The following is a 12,987-nucleotide window of genomic DNA, read 5'->3' on the forward strand; positions in this document are numbered from 1 at the left end:
TTTTCTAGTATGGAGTTCTGGAATGGAGCTGTAGAAATACTGGACTGCTAACTTCAAGTTAGGTAGTTCAAACCTACCAGTCACTCCTCAGAAACCCTTGAGCCCACTGCTGCTGCCACTGTGCCACTCCATCTCGTTGGGGAGCTCCATCTTTTTGGCTGACCCTCCATTTTACCAAGCATGATGTCTTTCTCCAGGGACTGGTCTCTCCCGATAACAAGTCTGAAGAATGAGAGCATTCCATCTTGGCTTCTAAGGGGCATTACAACACAAATTTATTTGTTCTTCTGGAAGTCCATGGTGCCTTTAATATTCTTCTCCAACACCAAGACTCAAATGCATCAATTTTTCTACGATGTTTCTTATTCATTGTCCAACATTCACTTGCATACGAGACTACTGAAAACAGGTTTGTTCTTGAACGTTTTCAAGAGGTCTTATTCAGCAAACTTGCCCAAATGCAATATATTGTTTGATTTCTTGACTTCTGTTTCCTTGAGTGTTGATGGTGGATCCAAGCAAAATGAAATCTTTGACAACTTCCATCTTTTCTCCACTTATCATGATGTTATTTATTGGTCTAGTGGTGAGTATTTTTGTTTTCTTTATACTGAGGTGTAACCCATACCAAAGGCTGTGGTCTTTGATATTCATCAGCAAGTATTTTAAGTCCTCTTCACTTTCAGCACGCATATCTATATATTGCAGATTGTTAATGAGTCTTCCTCCAATCTTGATGTCGTTCTTCTTCATATAATCCAGCTTCTTGAATTATCTGCTCAGCATACATACTGAGTATGTATGGTGAAAGAATACAACTCTGGCACACACCTTTCCTGATTTTAAACCATTCAGTGTCCCTTTGTCCTGTTTGAATGACTGCCTTGTGGTTTATGTACAGGTTACTCATGAGCAAAATAAAGTATTCCAGAATATTCGTTCTCCATGATGTTGTCCATAGCTTGTCATAATCCACACAGTGGAAAGCTTATGTAAATCACAGGTAAGCATCTTTCTGGCATAATCTGCTATCAGCCAAGATCCATCTGACATCAGCAAGGATATCACTCATTCCATGTCCTCTTCTGAATCTGACTTGAACATCTGGCATTTTCCTATCAGTGTACAGTTGCAGCCATTTTTGAATTATGTTTAGCAAAATTTTACTTGCATCTGACATTAATGATATTGTTCAATGATTTCTGGATTCTGTTGGGTCACCTCTCTTTGGAATGGGCACAGATATGAATCTCTTCCAATCAGTCTTCCAAATTTCTTGGCATATTTGAGTGAGTGACTCCATTGCTGTCTGTTTGTTGAAAGATTTCAATTTGTATTCCATCAATTCCCAGAACCTCATTCCTTGCCAGTGCCTTCATTGTACATTGGACTTCTTCCTTCAGTACCTTTGGCTTTTCTTGATCATATGCTGCTTCTTGAAATGGTTGAATATCGACCATTTCTTTTTGGTACAGTGAATGACTCTGTGTATTCCTTCTATCTTCTTTTGATGTTTTCCATATCATTCAGTATTTTGCCCAAAGAATCTTTCAATATTGTAAAGCAAGCCTTGAATTTTTCCTCAGTTCTTTAGTTTGAGAAGTGCTGAGCGTGCTCTTCTCTTTTGGTGTTCTAACTCCAGGTCTTTGTACATTTCACTGTAATATTTCACTTTGTCCTCTCCAGCTGATCTTTGAAATTCTGTTCAGCTATTTTATGTCCTCATTTCTTCTATTTGCTTTAGCATTTTTATGCTGGAGAGTAAGTTTGAGACTTTATATTGCCATCCATTTTGGTCGTTTCTTTCTTCTTTGTCTTCTTAATGACTTTTGATTTCTTCTTATATGATTTTCTTGATGTCATCCCATAACTTTTCTGGTCTTCAAGTCATTAGTCTAATGCATCAAATCTGTTCTTGAGATGATCTCTAAATTCAGGTGGGATATGTTGAAGATCGTATTTTGGCTCTCTACTTCAGCTCACTAATGCCTAAAAATATCGATCTTTATGTGTTCCATTTCATTTTTTGACATCTTCCAATTTTCCTAGATTTTTTCTTTGTGCATTCCATGTTCCAATTATAATGAAAGTTTGCAGCTGTTTTCCCTCATTTTGTGTTTTGCCCCATCAGCAAATGAAGGTTCTGAGGGCTTTACTCCATTTGTGTCATTACAGTCAGCTCTACTTTGAGGAAGGAGCAGTTTCTCAGTTTTATTTTGAGTGCCTTCCAACCTAGGGGCTCATCCTCAGGCACTGTATCTGACAGTATACTGGCGCTATTCATCATATTTCAATATTCAATGCTCTGGTGCTATCTGACAGTATTTCACTGTTATTAATCAGGTTTTCAGTGGCTATACATTTGGAAGCAGTCTGCCTCTTCGTCTTCTGAGCCTTTCCTATAGTCTGGAAGCTCAGCTGAAACCTGTCCATTGCGGGTGATACTGCCAGCATTCCAAATATTGGTGCCTTAGATTCCAGCAACACACAAGTCACCACAGTGCAAAAATACTGGTTGCTTCTCTTGGTTATGCCATATATATTGTGAATTGAGTGAAGGTTCATGGAGCAGATCATCAGTTATGCATTCCAAACTACAAATTCATTTCATCTCATAAATGTGATTCCTTCAATGCAACATCACTTATTCCACTTCCTCCCAGAGTTTCTTGTTTCCCTTCTTCCTTCTTTTCCAGCCCTTCTGCACTTTATCCTTTGGTAAATGCTGCCCTTTTGATCTTGAATGGATGACCATTCTGTGGTGTGCATATCTCACTAGTGTTGGTCCCTCGGTCCCTCCATCTCCCCATATACCTATATATTGCTTGGCTGAAAATTGAGGCATGGGGGAGTTCAGTTCAGGACCTGAAGGGTGGCCAATGGCCATAGTCTTGGGGTTCCTTTAGTCTCTGACTACTAAGTCTGCTCTTTTTTTTTAATGATTCCTAGCTTTGTTCCACATTTTTCTCCCACTCTATCTAGAATTCTCTATTGTGATCCCTTTCAGAGTGGTCAGCAATTGTACCATCTAGTTCTGGTCTCATAGTCTTGGGGATGGAAGTTCAGGAATTCCATTAGTCCATTGGACTAATTGTTTCCATTTGCCTTCAGTTTTCTTCATTCTTCTTTCCTGTGGATAGAGAGAGACCACCTTACATGGCCACTCATATGCTTTAAAGATCCTAGTCATTACTTACCAAAGTAGGATGTAGAACATTCATTGTCTTTGAGAACTATGTAATGCCAATTGACCATGGTGGCCCCTGAGATTCTTATATCCCGCTCCCTTAGGCCCAGCAACTCATTCTCTCAAGGTGTTTGGTAATGTATAAGAAGTTTTCATGACTTTGCCCTCTTTATGCTCCACTACCTTCATGGATGTTTGCAGCAAAGGTAAATATCCATCTTCAAATATTCTCAATCAAATCTTTATATATTTGTAGGTTTACTCCCGCTTTCCTTCCCACACCCATTTAGCCTGCATGTCTATTCATGTATCTACCCGTAGATCACCATCATTGTAGGATTGTTGATAGAACAATATTTATCTTTTTTCCCTTTAACTTTCACTCCTCCCTGTGTCTTCCCATGCCTCCATCATTCTTTTGCCAACCTTTTCTTGTATTTTGTCTTCCTTTAGCTCAAGTTAACATATGTCTACCCTCTAGTTTGTTAATTATCCCCTTTCCCCCCACACTTCTGGTAACCATTAAGAGTGTTTCTTTGAGTGTGAAAACCTTTTCTTGATTTTTCACAATAGTAGTTTCATACAATATTTGTCCTTTCATGATTGACTTTATTTTACTCAGCATAATGTTCTTCAAGTTAATCCATGTTATGAGGTGTTTTGTAGATTCATTATTATTCTTTACCATTGAGTATTATTCCATTGAGTGTATGTACCAAAGTTTGTTTATCAATTCTTCCACTGTTGGGCATTTAGGTTGATTCCATCTTTTTGCTGTTATGAATAGTGCTGCTTTGAACATGGCTGTGAATGTATCTATTCATGTTGCAGCTCTTCTCTCTCTAGGATATATGCCAAGTAGAGGGATTTCTGGGTCACATGGTATTTCCATTTCTAACTTTTTGAAGATATGCCATACCATTCTGCACAGTGGTTGTACCACTTTCCAGTCCCACCAGCAGTATATGAGGGTTCCTGTCTCTTACCAGCATTCTATTTTTTTGAACTTTGTTTTTAAAGCTGGGGTGCAATGATATCTCGTTGTTGTTTTGATTTGCATCTTTCTAATGGCTAAGGTAAGGAGCTCTGGTAGCGCAGTGGTTACGAATTGAGCAGCGAACAGCAAGGTCAGCAGTTCGAAACTACCAGCTGCTCCATGAGAGAAAGATGAGGCTTTCTGCTATCAGAAAGATTTACAGCCTCGGAAACCCTGTTCAGGATTGCTATGGGTCAGAACCAATTCCACGGCACATAACAATAACAACAATGGCTAATGATTGTGAGCATTTCTTCCAATGTTTATTGGCTGCTTGAGTGTCTTCTTAGGTGAAGTATCTGTTTATGTCTTCTGCCCAATTTTAAATTGAATTAGTTGTCTTTTTCTTGTAGAGGTGTTTATGTTTTCAAAAATTTTAGACATCAGTCCCTTGTCTGTCACCGCCAAAGTTATTTTTTCTTAGTCTGTGGTTCTCTTTTTACTCTTTTGGTGAAATCTTTTGATGCACAAAGTATCTGATTATTGGGCGGTCTCTCTCAGTTTTCTAGTTGGTCATCTGCTGTTTGTGTGACTTCAGTTATGTTTGATAGAGTATGTATGACATGTATTAGAGCCCCTAAGTTTGTCCCTAATTTTTCATTGATGGTCTTTATAGTTCTAGATTTTACATTTACATCTTTGATCCATCTTGAGTTTGTTTTGTATATGGTGTGAGATATGGGTCTTATTTCATTCTTATGCAAATGAACATTTAGTTTTGCTGGCACTATTTGTTAAAGAGACTATCTCTTCCCTATTTAATGTGTTTTGACCCTTTATCAAAGATCAGCTGGCTGTGGATGGATTTACTACTAGATATTCAATTCTGTTCCATTGATTTATACCGCTCTGTTCCTTGGGAAAAAGATGAGGTTTTCTGCTCCCATAAAGATTTACAGCCTTGGAAACCCTGTACAGAGACGTTATGAGTCGGTTCCGACTCCACGGCACATAACCATCACCACCACCACCATTGTAGTTAATGATGCAATCCTTAAACAAACTTCTTGTTACAAATTTGATCATTTGTGAATTGGTTTAATTAAAAAGCAACCCAGACCTCCTAGGAAAACATTTTTTTAAAAAGCACTTATTGCAACTTAACCTTTGTATGATGAGGAGTGTTTTAGCAACATACAACCATAACAAAGTATAAAAGTGAATTTGAGGGCAGAAATGTTTATAAGAATAATGGTACATAACTGTTGATTTTGTTTCCATTAATCAAAATGGCCCCATTGTTATCCCTGACTTTATTGTAAGTAAATACTGTAAGTGTAGAATGATTATAAAATAAATATATGTAGAAAAATAAATTGACTCTGCATACAACATTGATTGGAAAAGGGATTTTATCATTTGAAAACTTGGAACCCCACCTCTTTCAATCTACTTAATTCAACTTCTGTCTCACCCCAAGGAATGCATGTTGTTGTTAGGTGCCCTTTCTTCTCCTCTGACTCATAGCAAGCCTATGTACAATAGAATGGAACCCTGCCCAGTTCTGCACCATCCTCACAACCGTTGCTATGTTTGAGTTCACTGTTGTGGCCAATGTGGCAATCCATCTTGTTGGGGATCTTCCTCTTTTTCTCTGATTTCATACATTCTGCATTCTGATTATTAATGGATGTTTGCAACTATTTCTAATCTCATTTTGAATCATGCCACATCAGTAATTGAAGGTCCTAGAAGTTTTGCTTCATCCATTTCATTAAGGTTAACTGTGCTTTGAGGAGGCTTACTTTGAATGCCTTCCAACCTGGGGGACTCATCTTCTAGCCCTCTTATCAGATAATATTTTGCTGCTATTGATAAGGGTTCCAGTGCTAATTCCTCAGAGGTGGATCACGTATTCCTTCTTCTTAGTCTGGAATCTCCTCTGAAACCAGTCCATCATATGTGACCCTGCTGGTATTTGAAACAATTCCATCCAGCATCACAGCAACACGTAAGTCATCACAGAATGATAAACTGACAGACACGTGGTCAAGGAATGCATAGAGGCTGCATCCTTGAGGTGGGCTAGAAGGTAAGCTTTTTTTTTTTTTTAATTGAAATGAAAAGTGCTAGGGATCAAAAGGAAACTCTACAAGGTAACATGGAAATTAACCACGTTCTTGAGACTTGCCTGGTTGATTGCCAAACTGTGGGCAGCTGCCTTTGTCATTTCAGTGGGATTGTTATTTGAGTGGGAATTGACGCTGGCTGTCTCCTCCACAATCCTCAAATCAATGTCACAATCCTAAAATTTGGGGGAAATCAAAGGTCCCATCTTCTTAGCAATTATTTCAAAAGATGGAAAAGAACATACAGTGAAAAGCAAGTCTCCCATTTTTTCCTGCTCTGCAGTGCTATAAGGTAAGCACTGGATTGCTAACCACAAGGTCAGTAGTTCAAACCCACCAACTGCTCCTTGGAAGTCAGAACAGCCCTTAGCATCAACAACTACTTTAAAAGAAAAACAGTTGAAATGAACTCAACTCCAACTCCATGTGTGTGTCAAAGCAGAACTGTGCTGTGTAGGGTTTTTGATGGCGGCGTTTTAAAAAGTAGAATACCAGGTATGTCTTCCCAGGGTGAACTCGAACCTCCAACCTTGCAGTTAGCAGTGGAGCATGCTAACCATTACATTATTCAGGTGTTCCACTCCCTAACTACCCAGGTTACTTCCTAGAGGGAGCATACTTACTAGTTTCTATTATTTCAGAAAAAAAATACATATTTGCAGATATATGTACATATTCTTACCCTCCAGACTAATGGGAGAATACTGGTGTTGATGGCTATGTGCTGTGGAGTCGGTTCCTCCTCATAGTGACCCTGCATAGGAGGTCTCAGGCTGTAAATCTTTACTGGAGCAGAAAGTCTCATCTTTCTCTTACAGAGTGCCTGGTAGATTCGAACTGCTGACCTTGTGGTTAGCAGTCCATCTGGTAACCCACTATGCTACCAGGGCTCATTAATGGGAGGATTGTTGTTGTTAAGTGCCGTTGAGTTGATTCTGACCCATAGTGACCCTGTATAGAGTTTCTGAGGAGCAGCTGGTGAGGTTGAACCACCAGCCTTGCAGTTCAAATGGCTTTGCAGTCTGGCTCATTAAGCACAGAGCCACACCAGGACTCCTAGCCACATAATTTTAGACTTTGCTTCTTTCACGGTATATCTTGGAGCTTATTCCATTTTAGTACATAGACAGTTGTTTCATTCTTATTTTAATGGTTGCATACATAGTTTCCATTTATGGATAGGCTAGAATTTATTTAATAATCTTCCTATTGGTGGATATTTGGGTTTTTCTAATCTTTTACTATTATAAGCAATATACTTATATATACGTCATTTCACAAATGTGTGACCATATCTGCTTTTTTTTTTAAATCAAGTTGATCATTTATTGTTTCTTAGGAATTGTATATTTATATATATTGAAAGTTATCCTTTATGTAGGAGTCCCTTATTTTAAAAAGTTCATGTTGAAGGTGGGTTAAAATCTTTCTATGCTAAGTTTTTAACTTCTTATTATGAATGTACATTACATGAAGGACATGAAGAATCAGTAGATATTCATATAGGATTATCAGTTAAGCTTCTTTATTTAGTATATTTTCCTTTATAATAGAGTATATCATTATCTGTAAAGACTAATTAAAGATTTTACAGTGATGATCCTATGCAAAATCCTTTTATATATGTTCACTACATGAAAAAACTGCTTTCACTTGGTACTTTGTCTGTTTCAATGGTTTATCTTTTTCCTGAATGGCAGCCTTAGCAGCTTGTTACATTAAGAAATTGAAAACATAGAAACAGTGAAACAGAAGCAAAGTTGGGCCTTTTGTAACATAAGCCCAGAGACAGATGTAGAGCTGTAATACAACCCACTATTTCAGAAGCAAATAGAACTGTTCTGTAACATTTGCTAGGAAGGGAAACCATTCTGAACTGGAGATATTTTGTTGGCATTACAGCAGTTGTAATCTGCAAAATGCTTTAGCAAATTAAGTAGTATCTATGAAGTTGATTCATTTTCATCTGTGACTTAGTATTAAAAAAAAAAACAAAAAACTTACACTCAGTGGAATTCCTTTATTTCCTATATTTCTACAAGAAAGAAGTAGAAAAATATAATACACTAAATGATGCCACCTTAAGATACTTTTGAAAACATTTTAAAGACCTCTAGGCTTTAGAAAAGGAGCTCTGGTAGCGTAGTGGTTACGAATCAGGCTGCTAATCTCAAGGTCAGCAGTTCAAAAATACCAGCTGTTTAGCAGGAGAAAGATGAGGCTTTCTGCTCCCGTAAAGATTTACACCCTCGGAAACCCTATACAGTGTCTCTGTGAGTCGGAACCGACTCCACGGCACATAACAACAATAACAGGCTTTAGAAAGATGTTTATCTACTTGAAAGGAACATAACCTCCAAGAGATTTTCTAGACTCTTCCCTAATTTGTTGGAATTGTTACCAAATTTCCGGCATGTGCTCAGGCGCTCACACTTAATTAGTCATAATTCTTCTTTAGAGAGGGCTCATTCTACAGAGAAACACAACTGTGATATCTTTGGAATTTATAAATATCTGGTCTAGGATTTCCTTAAGTTTGTCATCTGTTTCCTTATTTCAAAAGATGAAACAGTGTCAGGCTGTGTTTTAAAAATGCTGGATTTGTTTTGCAAATGCATGAAAAGCACCACTTCCTAATTTGTTTAGATTGGTGCCCACATAATTTGGAATTTTATCAGTTCTAGGTAAGTACTGCTATAACAATGGGAATGATGAGTTGGCTGTATATGTAGGCAAGCACATGGATACCTATATGTGTGTAATTGTCTGAATGTAATGTGATGATAATATTCACAGAAAACCAGTATTAAACTCAGTTCCTTCTTTAACAGTGTCACAAACAAGAGTGATTCAACTGTAGTGAACATACCTCTCTCTACTAAGCATATTTATTCTCTTTGGTCATTGATTAATTTATTTCCCTTAATGAAAAAAGAGAGAGAGAGAGAGAGAGAGAGAGAGAGATCTAAAAGAATCTTTGAACTGAGCCTCATTAATTAGTGTATTTTTTATAGCAACACAGTATTTCCTATAGAAGTGTTTAAAATGGCTTACATATTACTTTGTTGTTCTTGTTAATTGCCATCTAGTCAGTTCTGACTCATATCCACCCTGTATAGGCTTTCCTAAGAGTGGTGGGAGAGTTTGAACTGTTGACCTTGCTGTTCAAACTGACCTTTCAGTCTAGTGCTTATCCTATTGTGCTACACCAGAACTCCATACATATCATATAGTCTTGGATATTTGCTTATCATTTCTATTATAGCTATACAAAAACTTGGAGGGGGGGACTAGCAATCTAGCTCAAAATTCTACTTTATGCAGGAGTTTTCCTTATAATATCTGTGATATAAGGTTAATGAGCATTTATTATTCTTAGTTAAGAGAATTTATTGGAAAACGCCAACCACTGTTTTTGGTATAATTAACTCTTTGCTTATAAACATTTTTTAAATGAAGAAATTTTGCCAGTGGGTAATTAGCTTTTTTCAAAGATTTACCCTAAGTTTCCTTTTTTTTCTGATCATAGATATAGATATAGATATAGATTGATAGATAGATAGATACACACATGTACAATGGAGTCCTGATGTGGTGCTGTAGCATAAGCACTGGACTGCTAACCATAAAGTTTGTTCACCAGCTGCTCCTCAGAAATCCTATACAGGGTTGCTATGAGTCGGAACCAACTCCACGGCACTTAACAACACAAACAACAATAATGCATGTGTATATGAATATTGTTGTTGCTAAGTGCTGTCAAGCCAGTTCTGACTCATAGAGACCCTGTATAAATATAATTGAAAATGGCTACAGCAGTAGATTGACAGAGAACTTCCAGAGGTTCAAGCTAGATTCAGATGAGGGTGTGGAACAAGGGCTATTATTGCTGACATCAGATGGATCTTGGCTGAAAGCAGAGAATATGAGAAAGATGTTTACCTGTGCTTTATTGACTATACTAAGACTTTCAATACTGTGGCTTGTGACAAGCTGTGGATAACATTTCACACTTAATTGTTGTCATGAGGAACCTGTACATAGACCAAGAGACAGTTAAAGGAACAGAATAAGTAAACAGTGAATGATTTAAAATTAGGAAACGTCTGTGCCAGGGTTATATTCTTTCATACTTACTCAATCTGTATGCTAAGCAAATAATTTGAGAAGCTGGTTTATATGAAGAACATGGCATCAGGATTGGAGGAAGACTCATTAACTACTTGAAATATGCAGATGATACAACCTTGCTTGCTGAAAGCAAGGAGGACTTGAAATACTGACGAAAATCAAAGACCACAGCCTTCGGTATGGGTTGCACTCAACGTAAAGGAAACAGAAATCCTCACCACTGGCCCAATAAATAACATCAAGATAAGTGGAGAAAATATTAAAGTTGTCTACGACTTCATTTTGCTCAGATCAGCCATCAACACTCATGGAAGCAGCAGTCATGACATCAAATGACGTATTACTGTATTAGGCAAATCTGCTGCACAAGACCTCTTTAAAGTGTTCAAGAGAAAATGTGTCAGTTTGAGGACTAAGGGACTGAGCTACGGTGTTTACAATCACCTCATATGCATGTGAAAGTTGGACAGTGAACAAAGAAGAACGTAGAAGAATGGATGCATTTGAGTTATGGTGTTGGAGGAGAATATTGATAGTACCATCCATCAACTGCCAGAAGAACAATCTGTGTTGGAAGAAGTACTGCCTGAATGCTCATTAAAAGCCAGGATGGCCAAACTTTGTGTCTCATACTTCAGAAATATTAGCAGGAGAGACCAGTCCCTGGAAAAGAACATTATGCTTAGTAAAATGGAGGGTCAGTGAAAAAGAGGAAGATTCCCAATGAGATGGATTGGCACAGTGGCAGCAGCAATGGACTCAAGCATAGCAAAAGTTGTAAGGTTGGCATAGGACCAGGCAGTATTTTGTTCTGTTGTGCAGAGGGTCGCTGTGACTCAGGGCTCATTTGAAGGCACTTAACAACAATAACAAATTGCATTTTTACAATTTTTAAGACAGGCATTACCTCCCTATTTATAGATGAAGAAACTGAGACCTAAGAGATTAGCTTCAACAAGGTCTTACAGAAGCCATGCTAGGATTTGGATCTTTCTCTGTCTGAAAGCTTTTAATAAATATACTGATGTTTACTACTGGTATTTAAAATTTTAATAAGTAACATCCTTTTAAGTAAAAGAATTATATAATAATTTGCTGTATACGTGCATTTCTATCTTTATTTTGGACTGAGGGAAAAAAATGTGTCTGCCTGGAGCCGCATTATTTTTGGAATCCTATAAGCCTATGAGTGAGTGACTGGGTGGAACATTCAGGATACGTCAAGATTAGTGTCCACCCAAATTGTCAGAGTTCCAGTTAGCTACAGCTGAGGGCTCACCCACTCTCTTGTGGGAGTTGATTTGCTCTTTTCTGTCGATGTTTTTATGAGTCCTTTACTATAGTATACTAGGATGAAATATTGTTCCCTGTTTCTTAAACTGAGATACGTCTTTCATTCGTTTAGCCAGCTTTTATGAGATTAATCTTCTCAGGTCTATTCCTGCTATGGCGCTATAGGATAAGCACTGGACTGCTAACCACAAGGTCTATGATTCAAACCTACCAGCTGTTCTTCTGAAACCCTATACAGGGTCACTATGGGTCAGAATTGACTCGATAGCATTTAACAATAACAACAACATATAGGGTTTACTATGCTGTAAATCTTTACGGTAGCATAAAACATCATCTTTCTCCCAGGCAGTGACTGGTAGTTTTGAACTGCCATTCTTATGGTTAACAATCCATTGCTTATTCTACAAGGCTATCAGGGCTCATTCTCTCTTGGTGGAACAAACAAACACTAATAGGAAGAGATTAAAAACAAAAACAAGTAAATAAACAAATGAACAATGAAGTTTGGAAGATGATGAATGCTAACAAACGCTACTGTGACCAAAATGCAATATTGAGGGGGTAGCATGGTAGGTGATTGGAGTCCTGGTGTCATGCTGTGGGTTAGTGTGCTTACCAGCTGCTCATTGGAAACCCTATACAGAGTTGGAACGGAATGGACAGCACTTAACAACAACATGGTAGGAGAAGAATTCAGACAGTTAGGTCTTGTGGGTTACAGTAAAAAGCTGTATTATTTCCTTTTCAATGGTCGGCTTTTTGGTTTTCTTGGGCCAGAGCAGTGGGGGCGCAGTGACAGCGGGGTTTGGGCTGAATTTGTACATCATGATTTCTGCTTAATTTTGTTTGTTAGAAATGAGTAGGTCCAGCTCACACTCAAAGGATGAAAAATTAGGGTCCATCTCTCTCTTTTTTTTTTTTTTTCAGAAATAAGACCTTTTATTTGTCACCATTAAAAGTCTGAATTTTAAACAGATTCTTGAACCAGTGGTTCATAGCCATCAGCTCATTCAACTTTAGCACCTGTCTCATCTCCAGTAGCTTTTCCAGAACTACTACCTTCACCATGAAGCTCCATGAGTTTTCCCAACTCAAATTTAGGCTTCCTCAGCATTTTTACTTTCCTAACAAACACATCATGGAGAGGGTAAATAGACTGGCAAGCCTTCTCTATGTCCTTTCCAGTGCTGTCTGGAATCAGTTTATTGACCACTTCTTTCAAGTCATTTGTCTGCACCTCTCGGGTTATGATTTCCATCATTTTCTTC

General features: G+C 37.9%; 1 pseudogene; it reads right to left on the reverse strand.

Annotated features, from left to right (window-relative positions):
* Positions 1–12,686: 12,686 nt before the first annotated feature.
* LOC102817137 overlaps positions 12,687–12,987 on the reverse strand; it is an 852-nt pseudogene continuing 551 nt past the window's right edge.

This window comes from Chrysochloris asiatica, unplaced genomic scaffold (assembly GCF_000296735.1).
Source record: "Chrysochloris asiatica unplaced genomic scaffold, ChrAsi1.0 scaffold00072, whole genome shotgun sequence".
Classification (NCBI taxonomy): Eukaryota; Metazoa; Chordata; class Mammalia; order Afrosoricida; family Chrysochloridae; genus Chrysochloris; species Chrysochloris asiatica.